We start from the raw sequence: 10,446 nt of genomic DNA, 5'->3' as shown, positions 1-10,446 counted from the left end.
GCCCCCATCAGCCCGCGCTGGCGGCTCGGGCGAATCCGCCGTGCGCCTGCTGCCCCCGAGCGGCGAAAGGCGGAAGCGCAGGCGCCGCCAAAGAAAAGTCTACCTTTGCTACTTACGATGTCACCAGTTCGGGAATGCTGCACACTGGAACACATTTAATCCTCATGACAACCCCACGAGACACAAACTATTTTAAATTCATTTACAATTGGCAAACTGAGGTCAGAGAATTGAGGTCGGCCGCCTAAGGTCACATAGCTGACGAATGGAGCCTCTGGGCTTTTACAGGGAGAGAAGGGGATGCTTGTAACCACCACGATGCCAGTAGTCATTTATTCTTACATTCATTCATTCATTCATTCATTCAGCAAAGACTCGCCAGGCCTCCTCTGTGCCAGGCACTGTCGCAGGCACTGGGGACACAGCAGTGAACAAAACAGACAAAATCTTTGCCCTCGTGGGGCTGATACACTGGTCTGGGGGAGAGAGACGATGAAAAACATAAGCAACAATACAAAGTGAGTCACGAAATAGGAAAAGGAAGCAGGGAAGGGAGATCGAGAGTGTTGAGGCGTGGCGTGGTCTTATTCAGTACGACGGCCAGGGAAGGTCTTTCCTGAGGAACCGATAGTTAGAATCAGAGGAGGCCAGGGAGCAAAGAATGCTTCAGACAGAGGGAAGGGCAGGTGCAAAGGTCCCGAGGCCAGAGTAGGTGTTTCCAGGAAGGCGAGGAGCTAGCTACTGGGAGGCTGGGAGAGCCAGGAGTGAGTGAGCAAGCGGGGAGGTGTGTGGGTGTGTGTGTGGAGCGGGGTGGGGGGAGTCCGAGTGGAGGTTAGAACTCGGTGAGGACTTTAGCTTTTACTTCGAGCGAGGTGGGTGCCACAGGAGGGTTCTGAACAGTGGAGGAATGTAAGCTGATTTAGTTCTAACAGGCGCCCTCTGGCGGCCAAGTGGGAAATAGGCTGTGAGCAGAAAGCAAGGGAGCCCAGCGAGGAGGCGACTGTACTAACTCAAGCTGGGGTGGTGGCCACAGGTTTCGGCCTGAGATAATAATGATAGAGAACAAGATGATGACGACGACGGCGACTCTGATGATGATGATGATGATGATGATGATGATGATGATAATGGCAACTCTCACATTCTGTGCACCTACTCTGTGCCTGACCTTGTTAAATCCTTATGACCATCCTGAAAGCAGGAAGTGGACATGGGAGATATGGTAGGATCCTGGATTTATTTAGATTTATTTATTTTGAAAGTCGGGTCTACATGATTTGCCCAGTAGCTATCTGGGGATCTGACGGATAATATCGAACACGTACAGTGTGTCTGGCATTGTTCTCAGCACTTGACTTATTTAATACTCACGACATGCTATCATTTGCACCATTTACACGTGGGGAAACTGAGGCACAGAAAGGTTAAGTATCTATGCATTTGCCTAGCACAAAACTACTAATAATTATAATAATTTATTATAGAGGTAGTATAGTGGGTTTCTGGGAATCTGAAAGGTCCCTCTGGGTTCAAATCCCGGCTGAACATGTGACCTCAGACAGCTTATGATGTCTCTGGGCTTTGGTGTCCTGCTTTGTAAAATGGAGGTGAGAACAATACCATTGGCACAGGGCTTTCGGGATGAGTTTATGAGATAATGCGCATAACAAAAATGAGGCCGAGATGGAGAAAGTGCTCTTTAAATATATGGATTCCCTTTCAAGGCTGGGGATATTAGAGATAGACAAGGCAGACAGGGCCTTAAAGCAATCAACAAATACTCATTCGGTCACCCCAAGAAGCCTAGAAGCTTCGAGTCTTGTGCTGCCTCCTCCAGGCAGGACTCAATGATTGCTTCCCGACTCCCCCCAGGCTCATCTTATCTGTGCCTGGGCCTGAGCTGCTTGCATGGGAGAATGTGCCGCCCTTTGTCCCCTACTGGACCTGGTGAATGGAGCTACCATATTCCCTTTCTCCATCTGGGACACCCCCGTATGCACCTAACTTGCCCCCGTGTTTCACTCTGGTCTCTGCTCAAATATCACCTCCTCGGAGAAGCCTTCTCGGACCATCTCTGTCCCTTCGCCCTGTCTTGTTCAGCTCCGCAGTGCTCGTATTATACATTCCTCTGTTTTGCCTGTCTCGTCTTGGAGAAAGTGAGCTCCATGGCGGCAGAGATATGCCTCCAGCACAGCCGTACATTTGAATCCCCATTTCACACATCGAAAAAGTAGGAGGAGGCCCGGAACAAAGTAGGTTTTCATGGGTCAAGGACTTTTTGCTGAATGAATGCTTGTCTGGCGTGTAAAGCAGGAAGTGCGCCACATCGCCCTCTGGCGGCAAACCAAAACCTTGCACCTCGAAAGTCCGCCCGCTTGGCTATCACATTTCCCACCAGATCCTCATGTGGCCTTATCATTGTGGATTAATGCTAGCGGTTAACTCCATTTCACAAATACACGCAAAGTATTTTTTATGGCTTTTTTGAACTTTCAAATTTTATTTCCAAAAATCTTTTAAGCGTTGTTTAAACGTAGGCATAACTTACATACTTTTGTAAAACCCACAAATCCCAAGCGAAAAATTCTAAGTAATCAGGGAAGAAATAGAGTCTACGGCCATGCCACCCTGAACGAGCCGGATCTCGTCTGATCTCGGAAGCTAAGCAGGGTCGGGCCTGGTTAGTACTTGAATGGGAGACCACCTAGGAGGACCAGGTGCTGTAGGTGTAAAAAAAAATTAAAAATAAGAGATTGTAAACTGACAAGGTCCTTGCAATCTGTGAGGTCAACCAAGGATTGCCTCGCCTAGAAAAATAAAATAAAATAAATAAATAAAAAAGAAACCGAGCCTTACAAGCTCCTCGGGAACTCCCCTCAGGCCCCTTCTGGTCACTTACTCTCCCCCTGGAAAATCATTACCCCGAAATCTAACAGCAGAGATTAGTCTGGCTTCTTCTAGAACTTCACGTAAATGGAACCATGTAGTACGTGCTCCTTTGTGCCCGTCTGGCTTTCGTCACTGGGCATAACGTTTGCGAGATTCTTCCATGTTGTTGTGTGTAGGTTGAGACCGTTCGTTTTCGTTGCTGTATAGTATTCCGTGGTGTGAAGGCCCCACAGCAGCAGGAATGTCCATCCCACTGCTGACGGGCGCTCCGGTTGTTCCCACTTGGGGGCTGTGTCAGTTGGCTCGGGCTGCCGTCACAAATTAGCACAGACTGGGAGGGCTTGAACAACGTAAATTCATTTTCCTTTCATTCTGGAGGCTGGAAGTCCAAGATCAAGCTGTCGGCAGCATTGGTTTCTTCTGAGGCCTCTCTCCTTGGCTTGTAGATGGCTGCCTTCTCCTTTGTGCTCACAGGGACACACGTGTCTATGTCCTAATCACCTCTTCTTAAAAGGACACTAGTCATACTGGATTAGGGTCCACCCTAATTATCTCATTTTCACCTAATTACCTCTAGAAAAGACCTCTGTCCGAATAAGGGCACATTCTGAGGTATGGTGTGTTAGGACTTCAATATATGAATTTGGGGGAGGGACACATATCAGCTCATAAGAGGGGCTAATTATGTTAAAGCTGCCGTGGACATTCTGATACACGCATGCGTTTCTGTTGGGTAAATCCCTCAGAGTGGGTTGGCTGGCTCACAGGGTATGTGTTTGCATAATCTGGAGTAAAGCTTGTCAAACAATTCTCTGTGGTGTTTGGAGTACTTTACATCCCTCCACCTCCAGCAGTGGTCGGGAGTTCCGGCTGCTCCACATCCTTGCCAACACTCAATGGTGTCAGTTTGAGACATTCTGTTATCGGTAGACACAAAATATTATTTGGTTTTAACATGGCCTGAATGTTCCAGGGATGCAGCTACTTCTTTCTGTGGAAGATTGTACTCTTTTGTTCATAAATCAACCAGGCATTATGCACCGTTTCTGATAATCACGTCTCCACTGAAACCCATTTCTGGTATCAAAGTCAAATTCCAGTGTTCCACTACAGCTTGTCAGTCTGCTGTTCCAGCTGCTACATTCACACGCGCACACACACACACACACACACACACACACACACTCAGCCCTTTCTCAAAATCTCAAATATAAAAAAGGGTATTGACAATATTCCATTGGCAATTCTTTGAATTCTCTTATACTCAAACACATTCAAGTGGGTGAAAGCATTTGACTATTTCTTTAAGTTTTCCAGTATAGTTGTATGAATGCATTTATGCATTTGCTTTGCTTTATTATAAATTTCTTTCATGTCTCTTCTACGTTACAGTTAGGTTATTACACTGATTTTTTACTCTCTATGCATTTCATTTCAGGATAGTAAAAGGGGCGTTATAAAAATCGCTTTTGTCATAAAGGGTGTTTGGGGAGCCATGGGGTTGCAACCTGCTGGTCTAATAGGTTGGGGAGACTGTGAAGGCCACGTGAGAGCCAGATCGCTTTAGTTGTTCAATAGGTATTGGGAGCAACACTGCCCATGGCCCTGTGCTGGACAGTGCTGGGGACACAGTGGTGACAGAGACAACCCAGCTCTGCTCCTGCAGGGCTGAGAGTCTGGAGGGATACAGACTTTTTCCCAGATGGGCAGGACTGGGCTGAGGGAACTTGTGGGTAGTAGGACAGCCCAGAGGGCCACCCGCCCTATCCTGGGGTCAAGGAAGGCTTCCTGAAAGAGGTGGTGTCTGAGCTGAGCCTGGAGGATGAGGAGGACTTAAGTAGAGGAAGAGGCTGGGAAGGGTGTTCCAAGCAGGAGGAACAGCCTGTGCCAAGGCTCAGAATACATTGTCTTCAAAAAGACAAAAATATTGTTCTTAACCTCGGCTCTATTGTGCCCTGGGCAGCCTCTGTCTGTCTGAAGGACTCATGGAGGGCTGGGCACGAGGCAGCTGGCAGGTCCCAAGGACCAGGCTCAAGCCTGGCTCTGTTCCTATAGTGGGTTGAATTGTGGCCACCAAGATATGTCCACCTGGAGCCTCAGACTTTATTTGGAATAAGGGTCTTTGCAGATGTGGTTCAAGGATCTTGAGATGAGACCGTCCTGGAAAACCCAATGACAGGTGTCCTTATAAGAGACAGAAAAGAAGGCGCAGAGAGGAAGCCCACGTGAAGACTGAGGCCGAGACTGGAGTGACGTGTCTAGAAGCCAAGGAATGTGAAGAATTGCCGGCAGGCGCCAGAATCCTCCAGAAGGAACCAACCCTGCCTTGATAACAGGCTGCAGGACTCTAGAATGGTGATATAATAAACTTCTGCTGTTCGAAGTCACACCGTGTGTGGTCATTTGTCATGGCAGCCCCAGGACACAAAGGTGTCTGCTTAGCAGCTGTGACACACTGAGCAGGGGAACCTCACCGAGCTCCTTTTCCCCTCTGTAAAATGGGTCTAAACAGGCACTTACTCTGTAGGTGGATGCAAATTAAAATAAACATCCCTTTAACCAATAAATTACAAAACATTTGTGACATATTGCCCACAGGCAATGAGCTGGTGTTATTCAGCCAAGGGTGTTTCAAAAATAGTAATGGTAGCAGTCGACGCATCTATTGTGTGCCAGGCACTGTTCCGAGTGCCTCTCACTGCTGTCAAATACACTCATTCTCTGAGTTATGCAGGGTCCGGTGTAAAATCAATTTCACTGGACCAACATCAAGGTGTCGGCAGGGCCGTATCTCGAGAGGCTCTGGGGAGAATCAGTTTACTAAGCTTTCAAGCATCTTCCCAGCTGGGTTCTTTGCATTTCTTGGCTTGTGGGCCCTTCCTGCTCCTTCAGAGCCGGGAACAAAGCATCTCGCTTCAGTGTCACATGGCCTTCTTCTGTGTGTAGTCTCCCTCTGCTTCTCCCTTTAAGGACCTTTGTGATTGCACTGGGCCCATTGGGTAGTCCAGGATAATCTCTCCATCTCAAGATTCTTAACTTAATTGCATCCGTAGAGTCCCTTTTACCAAGGATCAGGGCGTGGATATCTTTAGGAGCCATTATTCAGCCTCTCCCTCCCCCCACAGCCCAGTGGGTGCCACTATCATTACCATCATTTTGCAGACAAGGACGCTAAGGCTCAGGGAAGTTAAATGAATTCCCCAGGGTTCCACAGCTCAGGTGGCAGAGCTGGGATTTGAACCCAGGCAGCTTGACTTCAGAGTCCGTGATCTTACCTGCTCTTCTCCCTGTCTCTTTTGGGCCAGGCAGCTCTGGGTTCAAATTTCAGGTTGGCTGCCCAGTAGCAGGATGACTTAGGGCCAGCGGCCTCAGCTCTGTGAGCCTGTGTCTTCATCTCAGACTTAATTGCAACTCAAACTGCATCAAGACACCACCCTTTGGCCATCAGATTAGCAAGGATCAAAAAGCGATAAAACAAAACAGAACAAGTTGATAAAACAGTGTCCGTGAGGCTTCAGAAAAGCACACGCCTTGTCCCGCTTGGGGCAGTGGAAGTGGGCATGACCCTTTTGCTGAGCTGCCCGCCATCAAAGTGGCTTTGCTGTAAGACACATGATAATGTAAGCCTCTGCGCCCCTGACTTTGATGGCTCTGTCCAACACCTGGGGAGGCTACCTTGCCGTCCTGTACTTCTTTACTATAAAAATGTGCCACTTTTAATAAAGCAAATTTTATGTCTTTACAGTTAAGACATGCAGTATTTGGACAACGAATCAAACAAATTTTCTCGAAATACAAAAATTAAAAAGGAACATGCACATAACAACGTAACAAAATGGAACAAACGACGTATTTGGCTGAAACTGGATCTAGGACTTTAGAACTAGTTTCAAAATATACACATATGGGAGCTCTTCAAAATCTATCTGTAAATTAAAAAGTTAAGCTTTGCCTCTACCGCTGTAGCTGCAGGTGGATGGGCAGAGCCTGACTCTATGGGTGGCCAAAGAGAGGCTGTTGTCAGGGTTACGTTCCTTTTGGCTTCTGGTTATTTCTGGTGTAACTGCAGTAGATACACTGTCTCAGCCAGGAAAGAATACAATGTACCTGAAGTCTCTGAAAAGCATCAGACTGGTCTCCCAGGGCTGTGCTTATTTCAAAGCCCTGGTGCTGATTTGGGAGGGTCTTTACCAGACCAACTGTCAAAGCCCTGCTTTTTCGGCTTAAGGTTCCGCTTCACCATCACCACGGTCATCGTTGTGATCCTTCTCTTACTCGTCTTCCCTCTTCTTAAGCATTTGAAGATGTTTACTAGCTAATCTCTTCCATGGTGATAGACCTGTGAGAAACTGACGAGGATCTGATTCTTCTGTAGTCTGTGATAAATCATCGCAAGTGCTTTCTTTTCTTTTCCCTTGTCCCGTCTGTAGGCATAGGTGGCGAGATATCGAACCAAAAATTGTTCCTGGTGAGGAAGCCCTGGAGCTCCGCTGGTACACGGTGCCCGAGCCCTCTCACTGGGCCGTTTGAGGAGTTGAGGCCCCGAGACCACGAAACAGGCCGGAAGCAAAAAAAGGGGCAGGCTTGGGGGGTCCGTCCACTGAGCAGGGGAGATACAGCAGAGACCCGCACCGGTCTCAGCTGTTGCCCAAGTCACCCTACGAGAGAGAAGACAGCAGTCTTGTACTCTTAAAATTTTTTTTTAAAAATTGAGATAACACTGGTTAATAAGAATATGTAAGTTTCAGGTATACGATATAATTATATATCTGTGTACACTACAAGATGCTCACTACCTGAAGTCTGGTTTCTATCTGTCGCCATAAAGTTGACCCCCTTTATCCATTTTGCTCCCCTTCTACCCACTCCCGCTCTGATCACCAGTCTGTTGTCTTTGTCTATTTTATTTTCTTCACGAGGGCTTCTGGCTGCGCATAAACTTCAGGCCCTACACAACCTGGGTCCACCTCTGTTCATTTTTACTATAAATTAAAAATGTGAATTAATCTGTGATCCAGCAATTTATATTTTTAGGAGCCATACGGATGGTCTCCATTTATTGAGATGCTGCAGTATTGCAGGCCTTGTGCCGAGTTCTTTATGTGTATTTATTCACTGATCCACTGAATTCTGCATAACAAACCTAGGAGGAAGGTGTCACAAACTCTGTTTTACAGATGAAAAAGCTGAAGTCCAGAGAAGTTTCCTATATTGCCCAAGGTCACACAGTCAGTAAATGATAGAGTCATTCAAACCCACGCCTTCTGGCTTGAGTCCATGGTCTTGATCATAATATTGCATATCATGTACCCATAAAGATGTGTTTCTAGAAGTTCAATGCAGCATTGTTGGCGATCTCCCCAAACTGGAATCAACTAAATGTCCACGAGACCAGGTGGGGCAAATTATGGCCCACCTACAGGATGGACTATCACACAGCAGTTTAAAAGGTTGTTAACCATCGTTGTTAAGTTAAAGATATAGAATTTCAGTTCAGTATATGCTTTTTGTTTTATAAAAAGATAAAATAATAGTAGTAATAGTACTACTAATAATAGTAGTAATAAATTCACCCATTCAACAACTAATTTTTGAGAGCCTATGTATAAGGCACCGTTGGAGGCACTGGGGACATAGCAAGGTATAAAACAGACAATGTAGTGCAGGAGACAGACTGTGAACAAGTAAGTAAAAGGTAATTTAGAGGGCAAACAGTAAAATAGAGAAAGTTGGCAGGGGAAAACGGCTGGGAGGTTTTTGCAATTTTTAAACTGGTGATTTCAAGGAACGCCGCTATGAGGAGGTGACATTTGAAGAAAGAGCGGAAGCAGGTGATGTCGTGAACTTGGCAGATATCTGAGGAATTATGAGAGTTAAGTTGTATGTGTAGAGAAGGTCTCTGACCAGCTGTTAACAGTAGCCGCATAAGGCAAGGGACTACCAGGTACTTGCACTTTCCATGTTTTAAATCACAAAATAAAATTATTGGCAACCTCAGGGAATCTGGTCTGCCCACTTAAAATTGTCATGGCCTCCAGCAAAGGTATTACATAACATTTACCATCGGTTATAATAATTGGTTTATTATGTCTAAGTTTTGGTTAATGCCCTTAATCCCCTGGACTCTATAGCCAAATCCAGCTGACCTCTGAGCTTCTTCCAGTTCCTAGAATATATCGAATTCACTCACCACAGGGCCTTTGCACAGGCTGCGCGTCTCTGACTGAATAGCCACCCTGTCTCACCCTCAGGCCTCTCCTCTTACCTTTCTCACAAGGCATCGCCCACATTTCTGTTATTTCACGTTTACATGTATGTGCCTTCCCTCACGAGGGTAGGGCATGGGGTGTACCACGTTCATCACTTTGTCCGCCCCCACCTGCCCTCTCCCTCAGCACAAGCCTGGTAGGTCAGGTTTCAAGGAGTCATTGCCCAATGTCTGGCACCTATTTATTGGAAACAGGAAATAAGGGACCATGTAGAAGACAGAGAGAGGATGGTGTCTCCTTTCCCTGGAAGGAGGCAACCCCGACAGATGGAAGTTGAACCAGTTTGCACAACACCCTTGCAGACCAGCTCCCTCCACCCCCCACGTCTATCCCCGGGAGTGCGGCGCCTTTAAGGCTTCCGGAAACAGGCCTGCAGGACCGGAAGTGACCCTCCTTATTTCTCCTCTTCACGTGGTGCAGGCGGGAAGTGACGCGCGCGGCCCGGGAGCTGCGGACGCAGAGGCCGACGGAGCTGGAGTCGCGGACGCCGCGGGGTCTCCGGGACAGGTGACCGGGAGAGGGGGCCGGGAGCCCGCCCGGAGAAGGCGGGGCCTGACGCCCCACGTGGGGGGAGCGGGCGCAGGCGGGGGAGCGAGCAGCCCGCGGGGGCGGGGCCTGGGTACTCTGTGGGGGGCGGGGACAGGACGCCCACATGGGAAGCCAGAGGGGCGAGGGCGGAACGGGACGTCGGCGGGTGGGCAGGGCCCGGGCGGGCCGGAGAGTGGGTGGACTGCTGGGGGCGGGGCCTGGAAGTTGTGCCCCGCTGGGGGCGGGGCCGAAATATTTCCCGAGGAGCTGGGGGCGGGGCCGGGATGCTGGGGGCGGGGCCAGGAAGTTTTCCCTGAGCTGGAAGTGGGTCCAGATCGTTGGCGGGGAAGTCGGGGGCGGGTCCAGAGGCTGATGTGAAGGCGAGGGCGGGGCCAAAAAGTGGCGGGTGAGCTAGGGGTGGGGCCATGGCGCTGGCGGGGAATGCTTGGGTGAGGCCAGAAAGTTTTGCTCGAGCCAGGGGCGCGGTCAGAGCGTTGGCGGGGAAGCCGGCTGGCGAGCCAGAACCGTGGCTGAGGCTGGGGATGCCGGGCCGGGGAGACCTGGTATTGACGCGACGGGGTTCGGGCGCGAGCCAGGGGGCGTGGCCAGAAGGTTGGCTGCTAAATCGGAGGGGGGGCCAGAGCGGCGGCTGGCGTGCCGGGGGCGGGGCCGGCGTAATAACGCGAGAAGGAGGGGCGTGTTCCAGCTTTTGCCTGGGGAGCTGGGGGGCGGGGCAAGAGAGTTGGCTGGGAAAGGCCGG

The 10,446-nt window shown here is 49.1% G+C and overlaps 1 pseudogene; it reads left to right on the top strand.

Annotated features, from left to right (window-relative positions):
- Window positions 1–2,610: 2,610 nt before the first annotated feature.
- Window positions 2,611–2,729, top strand: LOC111744650 (annotated as a pseudogene).
- Window positions 2,730–10,446: the final 7,717 nt, after the last annotated feature.

The sequence above is a fragment of the Pteropus vampyrus genome, unplaced genomic scaffold, assembly GCF_000151845.1.
Source record: "Pteropus vampyrus isolate Shadow unplaced genomic scaffold, Pvam_2.0 Scaffold138, whole genome shotgun sequence".
Lineage (NCBI taxonomy): Eukaryota > Metazoa > Chordata > Mammalia > Chiroptera > Pteropodidae > Pteropus > Pteropus vampyrus.
The sequence above is the reverse complement of the archived record's forward strand: the minus strand, read 5'-3'. Positions and strand labels throughout refer to the sequence as shown.